The 13,765-nt window shown below is 41.5% G+C and overlaps 1 protein-coding gene across 1 annotated transcript in view; it reads left to right on the top strand.

The window, feature by feature from the left end:
• The first annotated feature begins 4,361 nt into the window (after positions 1 to 4,361).
• GREM2 (gremlin 2, DAN family BMP antagonist) overlaps positions 4,362 to 13,765 on the top strand; it is a 39,665-nt gene continuing 30,261 nt past the window's right edge. Inside the window, exon 1 of the mRNA XM_083856176.1 lies at positions 4,362 to 4,526. The gene's annotated coding sequence lies outside the window, so the exon portion shown is untranslated. The remainder of the gene's footprint in view (positions 4,527 to 13,765) is intronic.

The raw sequence follows: 13,765 nt of genomic DNA, 5'->3' as shown, positions 1-13,765 counted from the left end.
CTTGTTAATGAAGTTCATTATCAGGGGTTGTATGAAGTATTTACTCATGTTCTGGGATGGGATGTTGCCCTGTCTAGGTAGAGACATATTTTAGAGTTGTTTTTCACATAGCGAAGATAAAGTACTGAAAAAAACACGATCAAAATTGCCGCTGCTTAGAGTGCTTTCCTGGCTTGAATCCACAATGCTAGAAAGAACTCCAAATTAAAAAACAGGTGCACTATGTCCAAAGGCATTTAGGTGCCTAATTGTCTGTGAAAACAGCACGAGCCGTCAAAGATCTTGACAAGTGTGATTTATCTTACAGGGACGCCACACTCTCCTACATTCCTGCATCTTCTCCTAAGGCACGACCCAACATTGCCCACACGACCTACCCCACCGGCGGCCGAATTATCGTGCAGATAAGCCCTGTGCCAAACGTTCTGCGTCAGCAGGGGGATATCATGTTTTGTAATTCCCATTCAGAAAGGTGGCTTTGAACGGAAGTTATTAAGGAGCCACAAGTGGAATACTTGTTCTAAGTGAGTGTAGCTGGGGTGGGTCCAGTCACTGAAACTGAAGAAACTCAAGACCAGGAGTCAGTCACCAAGGACAGACCAAGGCTCCAGATGGAAATGCACCCAGGAAAATTGAGAAATCAGGGCTACCTCAAACCAAAGAGCAAATCAAGAGCAAGGTCAGGAAGTCAAAGAGCTTGCACTGAAAGTTCTGGATAAACGTGAGCTAGGACTAGAACAAGACAATGGAGGTTAGTTGAGAGGCAGGAACCATGAAGAAGCAAAGGGGTATTTGTTAGGCAGTGAAATCACTTTGTGGGGCTGTACCTGAATCAGAAACATGGCATCCCTTGGACAGCCAGGAGTCTCAGGACACCAATCTTCCAGGAGAGTATTGAGCCAGCTCCTGGCTGCCGAGCTTGACTCAGGGCCTAAGAGAGGAGGGTATGTGTGTAACCTGACACAAATGATCAGTTTGTTCATTCAGTGCAGATACGTCAATTCACAAACAGGAATAATTCATATTATCACCAGCCAGGACCACCAGATCTCCCAGGTTTTTTCTTTTCTGATTTATGTAACTGCGGGTTGTGTCTCAGGGCAGGAATGACGTTGGGGTATGTGACTGACAGTACCATCTCTCAAGCCTCCTTTGGCTCTGGGGCTGTGCTACAGCCCTTGGTGCTCTGCAGGCACTCCTGCCAGATGTGCTCACAGATCAAGACAAGCTCTGTGCTCAGGGCTGCAGAGCAGAACAGTTCCTGTAGTGGCGATGACAAAGATACGGTCCTTGTTGTGAAGGAGATGGGCACCAGTTGTTTGTGTTTTGTCTCAGTGTGAGACAAAAGACAGGGACTACAGTCATTCCTGAAGTGTGGCCACATCAGAAGTAGAATGTAGTCATTAAATCTGTAGATTAAAAGTAGGTATAGGCTTCAACATCTTGCTGAATTAATGGCTCTGTAATTGCCAGGGGACATTAAAAGGTTAGTCTGTTAGTTTAAGTACAGCATATAATAGAAGTCAGGCACTCACAGTGGAGGAAAGATGGAGCAATATCAATACAAATGTGCTTTACACTGATATCATTGGATAAATGCTATCTGCAGAATATAACAATTTCAGTTTTTAAAATCAAAACAAAAACCGCATAACTAACTAAAGTATTTTTAATGGCATAAAATTCTACTTGTAGACCACACCAAAAAATAAATATGCTGTGTATTTTCTGTGTCAGATCAAGACCTTTTGCCGTCCTCACTAAACAAACTGTAAAAAAAAAGAAAAAAGATGTTTAGAATCCAAAATGTCTCAGTTTGCTTACTACTATATATGCGAAAGAAATATGTGGGAAAACAATCATTGATTGAACAGAAAATTAAACATTTTTGGTTTAAAATAAAGCTCATAATGAGAAAATAAAAATTATTTATGAAGTCAAACGACTTTTAAATCTTTAAATTCCCCACATACCTTCTAGGATTATAGTAACCTGTGGAAGGTCATTATAGTTATAAGGGAAAAGATTAAATAAGCACTTAAGCAGACATAAATAAAACAGACAGGTTAAAAGCTATCAAATTGAACAAGACTAGAGGGAAACTTATCAGTGTTGTAAAGGAATCCAAACATAGAAAGAAACAAACAGAATGTTGAAAATAGCTAATGGGAAGTAGCAACTCTGGAAGAACAAAATCTTATTATGTCCCAAGTTATCTATACCAAAGAAAGTTCTTGGTCCATAAAGAGGAGTATGACGGATATATTACAGGAAAACTTCTGTAATGAATTCAGAGCTTTTTGCCCCAAATAACACATAGCAGGATACAAAATTTGCATTAAAATTATAAGACAATATGACTGAAAACTAGTATCTGGAAGGAATCCTGAGGGAACAGCCTGCTATGATGCTTGTTTCAGCCAATGCTCAGCTGGAGGGCTGTACCCCTTCCTCTGACACAAATATCCATCTGTTGAGGGAGAAAAACAGGAGGCTGAAAAGAGGCCTTGGAAATGGAGTCTGCATTCTTCCCAGAAAAAAAGTGAAAGCAAAGACTGGAACACAGGGTATATATACATACATATATATACATCTGTATGTACATATGTATGTATATATATATGCTGGCCAGTCATTTGGATCAGGAGCATGCAGGGGGAGATATGCCTGTGACAGAGGTGATGGGGGGCGATGGAGGTGCAGTGGCTGCTGTGTCTCTTGGGCCATGGCTGGAAAATGCAGCTTGGTCTCTAAACCAGCAATTTCATTTCTCCAGGGAAAAATAAATCGGCAACATGTGAAGGAAAAACATATAATAAAAAAGAAACAGGATCTTTTACTTATTCTTGGGGGGTAACTAAAGTTCCAGAGGTGTAGTTTCATTGAATTCACTGAGGGATGTTTTTGCTAATAAAGCTTTTAAAATGAGGGACTATACTCCAAGTATGGATATTTCTAAATACGTCTGGGTTTATATATTTCTCAATATTTCTATTTTTATTTTTCTGACTTTTGCCTGTACAAAATATAAACAAAACCATTTTTAACTAGTTCTGTATGCCCCAAAGAGACAAAAGTATGCATGCTTCATAGGGAATGAAAAATAACATACCATTTTGTAGGAAAAACTTAATTAAGTACAGAATCAATTAAAATGTACATACTAGTCATACATGTCAACATCAAAAATGTACATACTAGTGTCATGCAAAGGTATCTCTGCAACTCCATTCTCTGTTTCAAATGCTTCAATCTGTCACATTTGGATAAATATTGACTTTTAATGGCATCTGATGTAACAACAGGCATAGATGCTGCTTAATTCAACAGCATCAGTTAAATGCATTAATTAAGAGTGCATCTGTTATAACTCATCATTTTGTTCTCCCTAATTTTAATAAGCAATTTTCCAGCATGCTTACTGGAAATATTACAACATCTTCCTGCACTGAGAAAACCCACAGGATCTATTTATCTGGTTCAACTGTATGTTGTTTAAACAGAGGGTCAAACCGAAGGCTTGCCATTTTGGTCTAAGATTTGCCTTAAGATTACAGCACATCTGCAGGAGGGAGAATACTTTTCCACAGGTCACTTAAGTCATCCTGAGCAAAAGGCACATCACAACCAAAGATGCACCAAGGAATGACAACCGCTGAGAGTGAATAACCTGAGATTCAGGACGAGGAGGCATCCTGATTCTATTTTCTGTGCATGCCAAGATCTGACGTGCAGTTAACCCAACTGGGGCCAGGAGCCCAAACAGCGTAAGAAAAGCAAACTCAACTCAGGCAAAGAATGCTTTGTCCTACCTCAGATTTAGCCCTCAGGTGATCAAGCACTGCATGCTTTTAATTTTACCAGCTAGGGATATTTTTTTTTAAATGCTCAGAGAACAAACGTGTCTGGATATTGAGCATGACACAAAATGTCACGAACGCTTAAAGTCGCGGGTCCTTCGGCTCACGGAGGAAGATGCGAAGGGTGTTTTGTCAGACCCAGGGTGAGAATGTCCCTGCACAAACAAAAGGCTGGGGATTGGAGGTTTTAGTGGGGAGAGGGGGCGAAGGGGGCAGCGGGCGGGAGTGCCGGGGCAGAGCGGAGCTGGCCGTGCCCGCAGGTTGGGAGGGCGGGCGGGAGGAGCGGGCCCGGCGGAGCGGAGCGCAGCGCGTGGGGCGGCGGAGGGGAGGCGGGCGGGAGGCGGCGGGCGGGCAGGCCGGTGTGAGCTGTTTGGCCACCGGAGCCAATCGAAAGCGGGGCCCTGATCCTCTCTCTCTCTCTCCTCGGGCAGTGGCTGCGCCGGGGCAGAGCCGCGCTCCCCGCAGCCGCCGGGACCGGCACACCGCCCCGCTCTCTGCGCGCACCGCCGGCCCCCCCGAGCGCCTATGGGCGTCTGCGGCCGGCCGGGGCTTCGCACCACCGCTCCCAGCAGCGGCACAGGGCGGCGACCGCCACTCCGCTCCATCCTCCCGTGGGATCTATAGCCGGCGGACGGAGCGCTGCGGACCCTTCTCCTCTCCCTGCAGGTAATGGGGCTGCCCAGAGCCCTGACCCGGCACCGCTGCTCCTGCGGCGGCGAGCTCCCTTCCCTCTCCTCCTGCCCTGCCCTCTGACCGCCTCTGCGGGGACGGGCGGCGGGGCCCGCGGGTGCGGTGACAGCGCGGGGCCGCCCGCAGCCCCGTCCCGGCACAGCACAGCCCGGCACAGCCCGGCACGGCACGGCACGGGGAGCTCGGCGGGGCCGCCGCACATCCCGGGGCAGCGGCACGTCCTGGCCCTGGCCGCCCGCGGAGCGCTGTCGGGGGCACGGGACGGAACGGGCGAGAGCCCTGCCCGCCTCGCTGCCAGCGCCCGGGGAGGGTACCTGCGTGCCCAGGTCCCCCGGCGCCCGGGGAAGGGACCTGCGTGCCCAGGTCCCCCAGCGCTCGGAGCGCCGTGTGCCGCGTCCCCGCGCTCCCTCCCCGAGGAAAAAGAGAAAAAAAAAATAGCTCGTGCTTGAAACCTGTGCCCCTTTGTACCTTTCTCTCTTTGCTTTGGGTTAATGATGGTTTGTGATTATGAAACCCCACGAGGGATCAGCTCCAAGAGCGAATAGCGTTACTTTAAGTCATGACTTGGAAATATACGTGTGTGTGTGTGTATACAGACACACGTTTTTCGGGTTTTTTTTCCCCCTTGAACTTGAGGATTATACAAACCCATGTCTGTCTCGCAAGGAGTTCCTGATTGACTTTCTGGTAAAGTTAAGGAAATATTTGTGCTTCTACAGGTCTTGCAGAATTGGAGGCACAGGTCTTATAAAAATTGCAGTGGCATTTGGCTGAACAGCTCTTATTTTTAGCATGCTATTGTGAAAGTGGTTATATAACTTTTGGTGGATTTTGAGGACAAAATTAACAGCTCATAACAAATTAAACCTCTTTTCTTTTTTTTTTTTTTTTTCTTTTTATTTTTTTTCCTCTGAAAGAAGAGAGATAATCAGAATGAAATCCCAATGAGTAGAGTCAGGTGAGCTTCAGCTCAACGATAGAGATTCCCTGGGAAAAGCCGCAGGTTAGGAATCCCACATCTCTCTCAACAATCGTGAAGCAGCAGGTGCAAGCCCAAGCAGTGTCAGCTCAGAGCCCCAATTAGGAAGTTGGTTATCAAGCTGCTTCAAGGCTAGATCTTGCTAAACCAGGGTGAAATCAGCAATCACTTCAGAATCTTGTGTTCCCGCCTGTGCCAATACAATACAGATCCTGTGTTTCCTTAGGGGCTTAGATTGTTTCTTGAACTTCAAGGAGCACTCACAGCCTGAAGCATTTGCTTATAATGCTTGATGCGTTTTAATGCAGATGCTTCACTTGCAAAACTTGGTTCCTGCTTTTTAGGCTGATCTTTCTTTATTACTTGCAAAAATTGAGGAAGAGTTATATCCTAAGATTTTAAAAAATCATTTCCAGAAAGTAACTGTGTGGAACAGCTGTGTGCCTACACTGAGAGCCAGGACACAAGGGTTCTGTGACAGTGTTCAGGCTCTGAGAAAGTGGTCTCTCTCTCTCACTTCTGTTGCGTGGTCCTCGTGAACTGCTGCCATCCAAGTGAAGTCCTGAGTTCTAAACATTTGTGATCACTGTGCTGCTGAAAAGAGAGGACGGGTTTGCACAATCTCTGTTGTAGGATGAGCGAGAGACCTAGCAAGTAGGATTTTGCCTTCTCACCTCTCTTGCAGCCTGCTGTTCAGGCAGAGCTCCTGTGTGTGGGGAGGAGGTGTGTCTAGTAGCAGCAAGTTTTGCTCAGTCTTCCATTGCAGTATGATAAGTTAGTGAAAGATGTGTCAGTGAAAAGCATCAGTAAGACCTCCACACGAGTGCCACAAAAATAAATGCCGCCAACCTAAGATTTTGAGCTAATTTGTTTAGCTGAAATATATATAAATATTTATCTTTCAAATATACTGTGCGTGACTTTCAGTAGGGAATAGAACAAATGTATGAAAAGTTGAAGAATTTAACTCTGAAGACTTTTGTTTCTTTTCATAGAATCAGGTGAGAGTAAAAATTAACATCTGAAGTACCCACTGAACTGCACCAATAAATTGGAAAATGCTTGGTTTCAGTCACCATTTGTCATTGTCTATGAAAGTGCAAATCTGAGAGATCCAGATCATCTTTTGTAATAAATAGTCCTGTTTGAGTTTTGTTTAATAAATCTGGTAACTGGTTTAATTCTAACACTATTGCTAAAATAACATAATAATTCTAACCCAATCATCACAAACTGATAAAATCTAATTTGGGATTGGTACAGTAGTATTTACCAATTTCTGATCTAGAGTTAGAATTATTTCAATGAGCAGTTCCAAGTAACTGCATAAGAATCAAGTGCTTCAAGCTACTGTGCAGATTTACTGACATCTGAAGAGTATCTTAAAGAGTAGCACAAAGAAGTCTTTCCCTCTGCCCAGAGATGCTCTCCGGTGTGGTTGTGCATTTATAGTGTTGTGGTTCATGTCATGAGTGGTTTTTGATGTTGCCCATCCTTCAGTTGTTTCACTTACTGTCCATCTCCATATACCTCATGGTGGGTCAGTTGGATTCCTTTAAGATGAATCTAAACTAAAGGATGTGCTAGAGTTGTTGCTGGAAATGCAATCCGTAGGACCAGATCTAGCCTGAAGTAAAACCCTGTAAAACACATACGGTGTCTGCTGTGCCTGTCAGTTCCTGTTGGGCTGTGCTAGCTGCTAAAGTAGACCTGGTCCATTTGCAGCATGCTGTTACTGAGGTACCACACAGTCTGAAGCCCACACTAGCCGTCTTTCCCAGGAGCAAGGGCTAGTCCCTGCTTCTTGCACCATTACTCACATATCTGTTACCAAAAAACTCCTGGCTCATCTGGAAAGCACAGCCCTGCAGCCAACCGGGGCTGTCCTGCTGAGATCTCTTCAGTTGAAAATGAAGCTGGCTAATTTGTTTTGGTTTCTTTTTCTAGTCTGGCATGTGATAGCAGACTAGTTTTTGAGTGAGAACTTTGGATAGTGTAGCCTTGTACTTGTCTGTTGGGTGTGGACCCAGCAGTTGCATTTAGGAAAGGACAGCTGGTGCTTCTTCATGGTTGTTTACCTGTCGCTGGCCATAGCCCTTCTGTGTAAAAAGGTCCATAAGGCTGCTTATATTCCTCCTTGCCTTTGGGAGTGGTGAGAAATTTTGGCTCGAACCTTTAAAACTCTCATTTGGAAATGCTTCATTGTGTTCCCTTGGTGCAGCATCGTGGCTGACTGCGTCTCCCACAGGGCACCAGAAGTATGGCTTGGGAGAAGATCCCACCTGTGGGGAGTAGTTCCTGGGTTCCAGCACATGATGAGAATCGTGCTCTGATCCTGAACTCTAGTTGCCTCAGGCAGGGGGAGATGTTTAAGGGGATATGTTTAGAAACATCCACTTAAAACTTCAAGCTTGATTAAAGCATATTAAACTTTTTTTCTGCAGTTTTCACTATAAAGGGAAAAAAAAAATTCAATTCTCTGTTTTTTGGTGATTTGGCTGGCTTCTTACAGTTTCATGTTTTTCTTTAGGTTGCTTCTTTGTGGAAAATGATTTTAAATTGAAAAATTATTAATTATAAACAGTTATCTCTTTTATGAAAGCATTTCTTACTTAAAAATATATTATTGGAGCAATTAGGGATCAGATCCTTCTTTCACGTAGAAACAGAAGATGGTTTTCATTGCTGCAAAAAGTGGATTTCTTCCCAACTCGTCAGTTTTTCATACATTTCCGTTGGATCATGATGGAAATGGTAGGATTGCATGTGTAAAGCATGGTTGATACAAATATTCTTTTTGTCCTGGATCATTGTGACTGCTCCAAGACTGCTTTTAGATTGCAGAAAATGTTGTGCTGTGTGGAACAATAGGAAGTGAAAAACAAAAGAGTGTTTCCTTCTCACATGACTGCATTTCAGTTGCTAGAAGTTGTCTACTCCAAGTCTTATTTCAATGCATAGCTTCTCTGTAGGATGAAGTGTAGATTTTAACATGAATTGTGTAGATGATGATATGTCACTTGAAACCATGGTATTTCTTGTTCTCAATGCATTAAGCCTTTTATTATCGATTTTAAGAAGATTTTTGAAGGCTGTTTCAGAAAGGGAAGCAGACCATAAAAATCTGTCTCGCTCCAGGACATTAAAACAGAGCGCAATCCATCTTTCAATATTTGGTGTGATACAATCATGGCAACTTCAGTTGTAACCTGTCTTTCTCAAAAAGTCATCTTACAGCACCTACTTTTAACATCTTTTTTTTTCTTCTATGCTTAACCATACTTATCTATGACATTCTGAATTTTTTGTTCTTTGTTGCTGTCCAGATAGTATCTTTAAGAGTTATAATGGTATATTTTAGATTAGTCATAAAAGTTAGGGGGATTTACTAAAGTCAGTTTTTCATATAGACCGTGCTGCCATATAGAATTGGTTATACTGTAAACATGAGTTGTACATAGAAAAATGCATGCTACTGTCTTTATTACAAGATTTTTAGAGAAAGAAAAAGGGTAAATTTTTCTCTCATTCCCGACAATCTTAAGAGTCATTGTTGCTTAGGAAGTGAATAATTTTAAGAAACCATAATTTGTAGGGAAACTTGAGGAAATGAAAACTGTGATATATTAGAGAAAGACTCATAAAGATTTTGTTTCTGTCTATTTTGTGTTAAGGAAGTGGGAGAAGTAAAGTACACCGCGAAAGGAAAATATATTATTTACCCTCCAAATTTCATTTTGGAACTAGTTTTTATTGAGTGTGATGGGCAGTGCGCAAATACAACATCAGACTGTGGATTTAACGCAATAAATCTTGAAAATTTCCTGAGTTTTTAACATCTCTTAAAACTTGGAAACAACACTTGTACAGCTCATGCAGAACGCCTTGTTGACCTTGTGTTGTACAAACACTTTCTGGAGTTGCAAAACTGTGTTGAGTTGGTCTAGATGTGAATTAGTTGCCCGTCTCCGTTTACGTGCAGTTTTGTTGTGGATTCCAGCCATGTCTCATCTATCCTATTTCCCTACTTAAGTGCTGTTATGATAATGCTCAAATAGACTGATATTATACAGTAGTTCTAACAAAAAAACAAATAGCATTGTAAAAATTCTCCATGACCATTTCTGGCATGGAACGGCAGGTTTTTTTTTCCCTGGTGCAAATCTCAGACCTAATCTCATTTCCAGTGAGGCCAAAACACTAGCTTGGCTTAGAGTTAAGTGAGATCCTGCCCATAAATCTGGCCAGTCTCCATTGAGATAGTATCTGGAAAGTTGTCATTTAAAAATATGTGGGAGAGCTTGGGATAGGGGTGTAAAGAGTGGGTCAGAGCTTCTATCCAAAAGGAAAACATCTAAAAGGAAGCTCTCAGATATCAGGCGTCCTTGCTCTAGGCATGTTCTTTGTTATGATCCATCTATCGTTTGTCCGTTCTTGTTCTGTCAACATAATTTGGAGCTCATTGTCCATTGTGAGGAACAAGAGGAGGCTGACAGGCAAAGAAGATGGGAATATGTGAACATGTTGCATGACTTAATGGATGCATCCAGTAAAGTCTGCTAATAAAGAGAGAGATGGCTATCGCTTGTATTTTGATTTAAATTGTTCTCTGGCTGACACCTTTCAGATTACTACATGCAGTGGATTTATACTAAGCATGTTTGTTGACTTTGGTCTATATTCTTCCTTAATGATGTCCATGGAAACTTTGCCTGATTCTTCAGTGAGAACAGCTTTTGCCAAGATAGTCTGAAGAGTGACTACTTACAAACTGAAAAAAAATTTTGAGAATCTTTGATTCTGTTTAGGCAGGAGAATATTGTTCATCTGTCTCTTTAATACTTCCATTCCTTACTGAAACTGAACCTTTGGTAAAGTCATAGCTCAGAACGTGTGGCTTCTTAATGGTAGCTGAAACTGGAGATTTAAATGTCACGGAAACTGATTATTAGGAATATTTATTGTTTTGTTCAAAAATCACAGAAGATATGTGAAAATAGCACCATTGCATTCCGTTTTCGATGTATGTAATGACCCTTTTCCCATAGAAACCCTGAAGCAAACAAGACAAATGTACACAACTAGAAATTGAGCTAGTATGTGTCACCTGAGACTGTCTTGCTTTCAGGTTCCCAAAGTCCCTTCAGTCACTTACATAAAATTATTCAACAACTCATCTTAGATTTTTGGGGTTTTTTAAAACTTTAAGACAAATCCCACCTTTGTCTACTGTACATTCCTCTCAAATGAAAAGAGGCTTTAAATACAAACTGTACCATAATAGATCCCATTTTGTTTTATCTATTTTTTATGAAGTTGTCTGCGCTTGATGTTCTTTCTTCTTGAAGGAGTATTGCAAAAGCTCCTTCACGAAGTAAAGTCTCCTATTTTCTGAATTCTAAATCCAAAATTCTTGTCGCTTTTTCCTTCAGTTCAGGTAGACTGCTTCCAACTAAAAAAATATTTTTCTATTGGTGTTTCAATAACTGACTTTAAAAATATGATACATGCAAACACTGTTTTGAGTACCTATCAGAATTTGCCAGTCTTCTCTTTATAAAAATAGCCATGTTTTTTTTCAGTCCAAAAATATAATATTTTGTGAAACTTGTTTCTTTGGAAACAAGTTTATTGTGTTATTCCAAGTTGAGCCTAATTATTTTCTGGACATCTCTAAGATTTCTTTAAAAGAAGCATATGATATTACAGGAAGAATGTTCCTCTCGTTTGCCAGAGAGCTGTACTATGTTTACTATAATAAGATTAAAGGAAATTTGAAAGTCAACGCTAGCTCAGTGGGAAACTGATAAACACACGTTGTACTTGCAGGGACACTCTGCCCAGTAGTATTAGGAAATTTATCACTCTTTATTTAGCAGCTCAGACTCTCTCTGACAAACAGATTTGGTGTCCATTTAAAAGTACACCAGACGCTAAAAAAAAGTAACAATATGGATGTGATTTGCAGAATCTGAACTGTTATCCTGGCACAGCCGTCTCATGTGGCTTAGGATTGGGAATCTCATAGCATAGTCTCTCAAAATAAGGAGACTGTATCTTATGGATCCCGTTGCTTTTCAAAGACTGTGGTTTGATTCTTGGCAATTCTGGTTAGGTCAGCTATTAAAGCCACAGTCATAAACAGCAATTTTCAGAATTTGGGCAAGCTAGACAAGGGTGTAGCTCCTTGGAAAAGCTGCTCTGGAAGACGTAAAACCAGCAATATCTCTGGATCCATATCTGGCATTGGCAGACTTTGCTCTTGAGAAGCAATAGCTGTCCAGTCTCATATTTACTAACATTTGTTTGTTTGTGCCTTGGCCAATGTTTCAACTAGAGAGTGAATTTTGGAGAAAGAAAAGGCCACAGGGACTTTCCATTCCTAAGTTTGGGTTAAGAGCTTGTCATTTTTACGCGGTTACAAATGCTGCTTGCAAATCAGTAAAATAGAATGGAGTAATTTTGCTATGAAATGCATGCAGGAAATCTTTTTGAAAATAGTAGGAGTAGAGGGGAATATATAATCACATAGTGATACATAAGTTACTATTGTAAGTGTCTTCATCACCTCCAAAATGGCAGATCTCTTGCTAAAGTGGGCAGATGCTCACTGTGTGCTTCTGAGCATCACAAAAGGCCAGTGGATTATTTCCACCATGTGTTGGTAATTAGTAGGATCTGCAGGATGAAGTCACTATTGCTTATAGAAGCTACTAGGGTTAGCTGTTCATGCTGGGTATGGTAATACATTTATTTGATAAATAGGTGATTAGGGAAATTAGTTATTTCCACACTCCTCTCAACTATGAAATTTCTTAGAAACAACCCCAAAAAGCAAGGATCACTCTGTGTGAAATTTATGGATTTATATTGTACCCATGAAGTCACCCCAAAATATTAATTCTTTTTCCTGGTGATCTAAGATTTGAATGTGAGCTCCTAACCTGCTTCAGATATTACAATCTGATGTAATTTGTTCAAGAGGTGGAGGAATAATCTCATTTCTCCTATATTCCTCTCTCCCCCAAATGGTCTTCAAAGGTCTGTGGAATCAGTGGAGATGACCTTTCCATGCCAGCTGAGTTATCATTTCATTTAGGGCCATGCCTTTCCATTAGAACCACAACGGTAGTACAACCCAGCGTGTTGTGGAGTCTTTGAGACTTCCAGGAACCGTGGGAATTTTTATTCTGGTTTTAGGTGGTCCTTTCAGGCAGCAGAACTGCAAATGCATGGGTACGAAGCCCATACCAGGGGTTTCCTGTCTCAGAGGAGACTGCTGTGTACATAACTCTGGGGCTTCAGGCCACAGTTGGGGAGAGTTGTTCTACAGATCTGTCCTCAGCAAGTTCACCTGCGGATTGAAGAAGTCCCTGTCTTTGTTATTAGGTAAGCCAGAGTATTGCCTGTTTTGGCTCTTCCGCTTAGCTTTGTCCACACAGATAGATAGACTACAATCAGAGTGCTTGCAGTGTGCCCCATTATGCACAAATTGTAACTCAAGGCTCTACGGCACGTTGCCAGTTCATCTCCCCACTCCGACGCCAGCTTCATTTACTCATATAAATAACTGGATAGCAGTCAAACAGGATTGACTTAAGCTGTTACTTTATCTGAATGTGTAAAATAGAGAGTTTGCGATGCCAATGCTATACTTGTTTTGGTTTTCTTCTTCCACACTGAAATTTAGATGTGTTTTTTTAAGAACATTGAAACTCATTATGTTTATCATGGGTTTAGATTTATTGTCATTGTTTATAAAACCACCCCAAATTAGTTGTTTTTTATTGTTAAATTAGAATCTGCATGATTAGGCTTGTATTCATTAAAGGGAGGCATATTTTCTATTATAAAAGTGAACTGCAGTTTAAGACTTTTTGGTTATGAAGTGCTCCAAATTGGATTTTTTCACCAATATATTTATTTTTCCTTTAAAACATTTGAACACTGTCTTACTTTACTGTGATTAAGGCTGATTCCTTAATTTGAGCAACAGATACACTTTGAACTTTTAGATGTACAATAACATATATAGCAGTTAGTCATACAGTAGTGCTGATAGAATTCTTTGGGTGCAGGTCATGCTTCAGTGTGTTTTTTAAGTCCTGACTTCATACTAACTGTAAACCTTTCCTAAAGCTTCTGTGATGGCCTTTTGATTTCAATTCATGATTCATGACCAGTGTTTTTTAGGTGACAGAATCTGAATCTCTGAAGTCTGTGCCATGGTTTAGCC

Source organism: Zosterops lateralis (genome assembly GCF_965231275.1).
Source record: "Zosterops lateralis genome assembly, chromosome: 3".
In the NCBI taxonomy this organism is placed as follows: Eukaryota; Metazoa; Chordata; class Aves; order Passeriformes; family Zosteropidae; genus Zosterops; species Zosterops lateralis.
Note: the sequence above shows the minus strand (reverse complement) of the source record. Positions and strands in the feature narration are given on the sequence as shown.